Below are 6651 nucleotides of genomic sequence, written 5' to 3'. Positions count from 1 at the left end.
TTTGGGTTATAAATGAAAATCGACTCTGGGTCGTGAGCTCTAGGCTCTAAATGGAAAAGAAATCACTTTAGGTCATAAATGAAAAACGACTCTGGGTCGAGGGCTCTAGGCTATAAATGGAAAAGATGACGTTGGATCATAAATGAAAAACGACTCTAGGTTAAGACCTTTAGGGTCTAAATGGAAAAGAAATGACTCTAGGTCATAAATGAAAAACGACATTGGGTCGAGACCTCCGGGATCTAAATGGAAAAGATGACTCTGGGTTATAAATGAAAAACGACTTTGGGTTAAGAGCTCTGGGCTCTAAATGGAAAAGAAATGACTCTGGGTTATAAAATAAAAAAATAAAAAAATAAAAAAAAACTCTAGGTTGAGAGCTCTAGGCTCTAAATGGAAAAGAAATGACTCTGGTTCTTAAATGAAAAAATGACTCTAGGTCAAGAGCTCTAGGCTCTAAATGGAAAAGAAATAACTCAAGGTCATCATTGAAAAAAGATTATGGGAAGAGAACTCTGGGCTCTAAATGGAAAAGAAATGACTGTGGGTCCTAAAAGAGAAAAAACGACTCTGGGTCATGAGCTTTGGGCTCTAAATGGAAAAAAAAAATGACTCTGGATCATATATGAAAATTGACTTTGGGTCTAGAGCTCTAGGCTCTAAACGGAAAAGAAATGACTTTGGGTCATAAATGAAAATCCGACTCTTGGTCGAGGACTCTAAGCTCTAATCATTTGAATTTTCAGTAGTTCCATCATTTGGAGAAACAATCCAAATTAGATTGAAAACATCTTCTCTACCAAAGTTTTTTTTTTTTCTTCCATAATCATTTTTTTTACCTAAATAAATAAGTAAATAAAATAAAATAAATAAATAAGTATTTTAAAAAAATGAAATAATAATAAAAATAAAAGTAACAACAATAACAACAACAACAACAACAACAATAATAATAATGATGATGATGATGATGATGATAGTAATAAAAACAATAATAACAAAGACAATTTTAATGATGATAATAATAAAAATAATAGTAACAAAAATATACAATGACTATATATATATAAACGTAGATAAGAAAATGAATAAATAAATAGATATAAGTACACGACACATATTCATAAGAGAACATGCATGCTACGTAAGCCATGCAAACTACATCAACCATGCAAGCTACATCAGTAATGCAAATGACTTAGGGGTGCTAGGGGTAAGCCTAAGCGGACTAGGTGCACCTACAGGGCCAAGTGGGCCTAATGGGCCTAAATATGTCTAAGCAAATTATCATAAAAGTGTATCTAGTATCTGGGACGACTAAAAAAAGTAAATTGAAAGACTACTTAATCAGGGCATGTGCCAAATGAACAAAATGGAGGGTCTATAATAGACTGTTTAATACATCTTTTTCTTAAGAAGTATATCCGTTTATAGGATATCTAAGAGTATTTTTGGGTTATCACCTTTATAGTCAAAATCATCATAAGATATTTATTGACACAAATGTCAGATTTTGATGAAGACTATATGATAAAGAAAAAAGAAAAATGTGATACAGATTGGATGATATATTAGAATATAGTCCCATATTGCATAGAATACTATGTATTTAAAGGATAAGAAACATACCATTCCTATGATTTCTAGTACACCCGTACCTCAACATAGTGGAAGGTTTATATCCCATAGATTGTGATAAAGAGGTGAGTAGTGTTTGTGATCACTTAAGGCAAGGAGTTATGAAGAGGTAGTTAGAATCCTTGTATTCTAACATAGTTTAGGTTCCTGTAGAAACACGTAAAGAGATAAAACCCATAGGTGTAAGTTGATCTATAAGAGGAACATAAGAGTAGATGGAAATCTTGAGTTTTATGTGGCTAAGACTATAGCTAAAGGTTATAGTTGGAAACTTTGTTTCAACTATGGAAAACCTATTGTCATACTCACATCCATTAGATTACTCTTATCTATTGCAGTATGTCTCATTTATGAGATAAAACAACTAAATATTTTCATAGCAAAAGTCCTTGTGTGTACAAGAAGGGACAAGATCGTGGTTTGTGTAATCAGGCGAAAAATCTTAGGCATACGAGACCTTTGGACTCTTCAAGATTCTTCTTCATTCGATGGATTTTGATTTGGGAACATCCAGATCATAGGTATGAATAATGTACCTCTAGATCCATAGTTAACAATGGTTTTATAGCCATATGTTTCCATTATGATAGATTTAGAGATGCCTAGGGATAAATGTATGCACCATACGAGATTTAGGGCATGGGAATGGAATAACCCGAGGTTCCCAACACAAACACCCCTCATGGGGCCAAACAAACCCCCACATTGGGTTAGAGATCAACTTTAATACCATTTGTAATGACCCACACCCAACCATGTAGATATTGTCCACTTTGGGCCTAAAGGAGTCCTCACGGCTTTAAACCCCATTTGTAGGGTTAAGAGGGATCCATACTTATATAGTGCCATGAACTTTGTCTCATATCTGATGTGGGATATCACAAATAGCCTTAATGTAGATACAACGTCCTCATTATGTCCCACAAGATTGGGGTGCAAAATAGACAAACATCCCTTATGGGGCCAAACAAACCCCCCACATCGTGGTTGGGATCGACTCTAATACCATTTGTAATTATCACACCCAACTGTGAATATATTGTTCGCTCTAGACCAAAAGGGTCCTCATGGCTGTAAAACACATTTATAGGGTTAAGAGGGATTCATACTTTTATAGTGTTAGGAACTTTCTCCCCTATCCAATGTGGGACATCACAAATATCCCCTCATGTAAACACAACATCCTCGTTGTGTCCCATGGGATTATAAGGTCAAACAAACAAAGACCCCTCATGAGGCCAAACAAACCCCACACTAGATTTTGGGATCTACTCTGATACCATTTGTAAAGACCCACTCCCAACCGTGTAGATATTGTCTGCTCTAGGCTTAAAGGGCTTACATGACTTTAAAATGCGTCTACAAGATAAGAGAAGCCTATATATATATATATATATAACCCCAATAAATTTCTCCCCTATCTGATGTGAGATATCACAAACACCCCTCATTTTCTCATGTAGACACAACATCCTCATTGTGTCCCATAGGATTATGGAGCCAAACAGATGAATGTCCCTTACAAGGCCAAATACACCCCCACACTAGGGTAAGAGATCGACTCTTATATGATTTGTAACGACCCATATCTAACTATGTAAATATTATTCACTTTGGGCCCAAAGGGGCCCTCAAAGCTTTAAAACACATCTATAAGGGGATCCATGCTTATATAGTGGTAAGAACTTTCTTCCCTATCTGATGTGGGATATCACTGTATTACCTCATTTATTTCATTAGTACTAATTAAATAATGTATTGCATGCCTAATTCATTTTATCATTATTTTTATTTTTTTATCAAAATAAGTTAAATAAATATAATCCCAATTTTCAGAATTGGTTGAGGTTTTTATGAACTGTTTAATGAATTTTATTTTAAAATAATGTAATAACAAAATATTTTATTTTAAAAGAAATTCAATTTCAACATAAATAATTTTAAAATAGAGTTTGATTCAAAATTATGTGGTTTTTGCGTGATGTTTAGTGTTAAAAGATTTAAAATATAATATCCCCCGCTTTTCATTTACAAGTTAACTCTTCTATCAAACTCTCTTTTATTATTTAAATTTAGTTTCTATTTTTTAGTAGTTGACTCCTATAAGGGTTTGATATTTTTGTTACAAAGAGGTTTTTTTTTTTTATTATTAGGTATGAAAATATCCATAAATAAGTAGTTGGGTGATATCTGAACACTGAGAAAAAAATTAACTTTTTCGTTCTTTCTCTTAATCACTTACCTCTTTGGGTAATTAATTGTGTGTTTTTCAATCTCATTGCTCCAACAAAATTTTGATTGTTGATCAAATTTTTTAGTTGGTGCTGCGTACTTTTCTCATAACCATTTTGAGATTACGGTTTGAAAATGTTGCAGTTAAATGGAACCTGACTGACTCATAGTCGAAGCATATATCCCAAGCTATCAATTTAATGCCCTACTCAAAAGGTCTCCCAAAAGCCTATACTAATGTGGGGGGGGGGGGGTGTGTGCAGGTTGCCCACTTTGTCGCATGCATGCATCTTGGTCAGTACATACATCAAAATGAGTGTAGAGAACTTGGACCTTTTGCTGCAATTTCTGAATCCATTTACAGTGGCCTTGGGTTTAACCATTTTCTGTAAATGTGGGGTTCATACATACAACTAAAGCGAAAGTATATGGAAGGAGGGGTCGGGTAGATAGAGAAAGGGCATGTCAGCTTGTTCAATGTTGTACAAAATGGCCTCACATGAAAGTTATGGATCTTAAAGTCTCATGGGCCATGTAATGCTGTCCTCAAGGACTATAAAAAGACAATATAGTGCTGAGGATGGTGACATGTTGCCTCCCTCAACACTATATTGTCTTTTTAGACTGTAAGTGTTGCCTCATTGTGTCCTTTGTCGATCTCGAATTCATGGAACATTTTAAAAAGTGTATATAAGAGGTGAAAATGACTGTTAAGTCATTTATAGTCACGGGAATGGTAGCTGATGGGAGAAACTTTTGATATAAAATGCACGTATTCATATTTAATGCATGTTTCAGAAAATTTAAGAATTTCACCAGTCTGCAAAATATCTGGGGTGGATGAAAGAGATGGCATTCCTTTGGTAGTGCCCACTTTCTCATTAACTTCATTTTATTTGAGGTACCTGCCTTGCTTTTCTGCGCACCTGAAACTTTACTTAAATCCTAAGTTCATTTCTTGGCCATCTTCTCTTCTGTTTGTATGAGCATTTTGGGGATTACAAATTCCCATATATTTACATTAGAAAAGAAGGGGTCCGTCAAAACCCTTGTATGTGCAAAGAAATGAGAGCTTATTTTATCTCCTAATATACAAAAACTAAAAAGATGGTGTGAAAGATTAGTTTGAGCAAAAAATGTCCAACTATATTTGGCTACTAGACAAATTATGTTATCTCTATTTGAGAAAGCTTCCTAATTTCTAGTCAATTTGTAAGAATATCTTGATAAAAACTTCTATAAACATGAGGTGCACCTAATGGAATATCATATATTTACACTTTGAAAAAGTAAGGAGGAAGAAAATTTGGGTTTAATAAATTAAAGACAAATTATCCTTGAGTTCATAAAAAAAGCACTTTAAAATGTATTTTGTAAATATAACACTTATATGAAAGATAGCTTGGACATCTAATACTTTCTAAAAAATTATCATAAGGCAAATCGATCATATAACAAATTCACTAATTCGAAAAGAATAAGTATACAAATTTAATTGAATGAAACACGAACCTCTTCCAAGGATCATACACTCACTAACTAACACTTATACTTGCCTTAACATTTACAATGCAACATCCCTTACTCATTAATGAACTCCTAAATTATTGGAGAAGATATAATCAATCACCACAACTCTACTTTAAATATGAGTTAGGCTTCTAAGAATATTGAGAATGCACAAAATAATAATGGCAATTGCAATTCAAGGTGTTTTTGTTTTTCAATAATGTAGAATATATTTTTATGAAAAAACCCTAGTAGGTGGGGTCTAATAGCACAGGTTTTTAAAACATAGAATTTGAAACAAATGAAAAAATAAATAAATTCATCAAGTGCTTGATTATAAGGAATATTTGGTTATCTCCATTCCCATACTCGGGCTGTTAGGGTGAATGCTAAATCTCCTTAGGGCTCTCTAGATCTAAGCAACATAAGTTATAAGCATAAAAAATATTATAAATCTATATAGATGTGCTTTACCTAATATTTGGATGTTCCCAAATCAATTCATGCTAGTAAAGATGTGTCAAATGTATGATAATTCTCATAAACACTACAATGACCTTCCATTCAATGGCTTTTTCTGGATCTTGACACATGATGGGTGGAATCCTCTAGGAGGGTTGGTGGATAGGGTTCTCTTCTTTCTAGATTGAATAAGACTACATGATTGCTAAGAGTAAAGTCCTAACCGTTGTAGGGGGAGGTGGAGACAGAGGTGTTCATATAGGCTTCCTATGAGCTTAAGTGACTTAGGCTCATCCTAGGCTTAGGTCACTTAAACTAACCCACTTGGGTTCTAATTACTTAATTAACTATATTGGGATTCAATTAATTAATTAGCCCTATCTAGAAAGATCATTCACAAGCTCCTATGCAACCTTACGTATTTACCAAAACACCCTTATGGACACATTTGAACAAAGAACACAACTAACATTCATAAACTATGCCACCATGGAAACTAAGCTGGAGCAGGGACCACTAAGACCCATACAAAAATATTAGTTCCTTTATAATCCAATTTTGAATTTGACTCAACATTTGAATACAGTGAGTTAACTGCACTTCAAAATCCTATGTATATTATAACTAAACACAAGTGCTTAGGTTTGTGAACTACTATCCATTGTTTGCAAGCTCCCCTTAAACTAGTTTCCTTAATCTAACAAGGCAATACTATTCTAGATTACCTCTACAATCCTTGAGTCTTAAATTCTCCTATTGTGAGATTAATTGACATAACTAAGCTCACAAAGAGCTTATGTCAAGTTCTAA

This window comes from Vitis riparia, chromosome 14 (genome assembly GCF_004353265.1).
Source record: "Vitis riparia cultivar Riparia Gloire de Montpellier isolate 1030 chromosome 14, EGFV_Vit.rip_1.0, whole genome shotgun sequence".
NCBI classification, from domain to species: domain Eukaryota; kingdom Viridiplantae; phylum Streptophyta; class Magnoliopsida; order Vitales; family Vitaceae; genus Vitis; species Vitis riparia.
The sequence above is the reverse complement of the archived record's forward strand: the minus strand, read 5'-3'. Positions refer to the sequence as shown.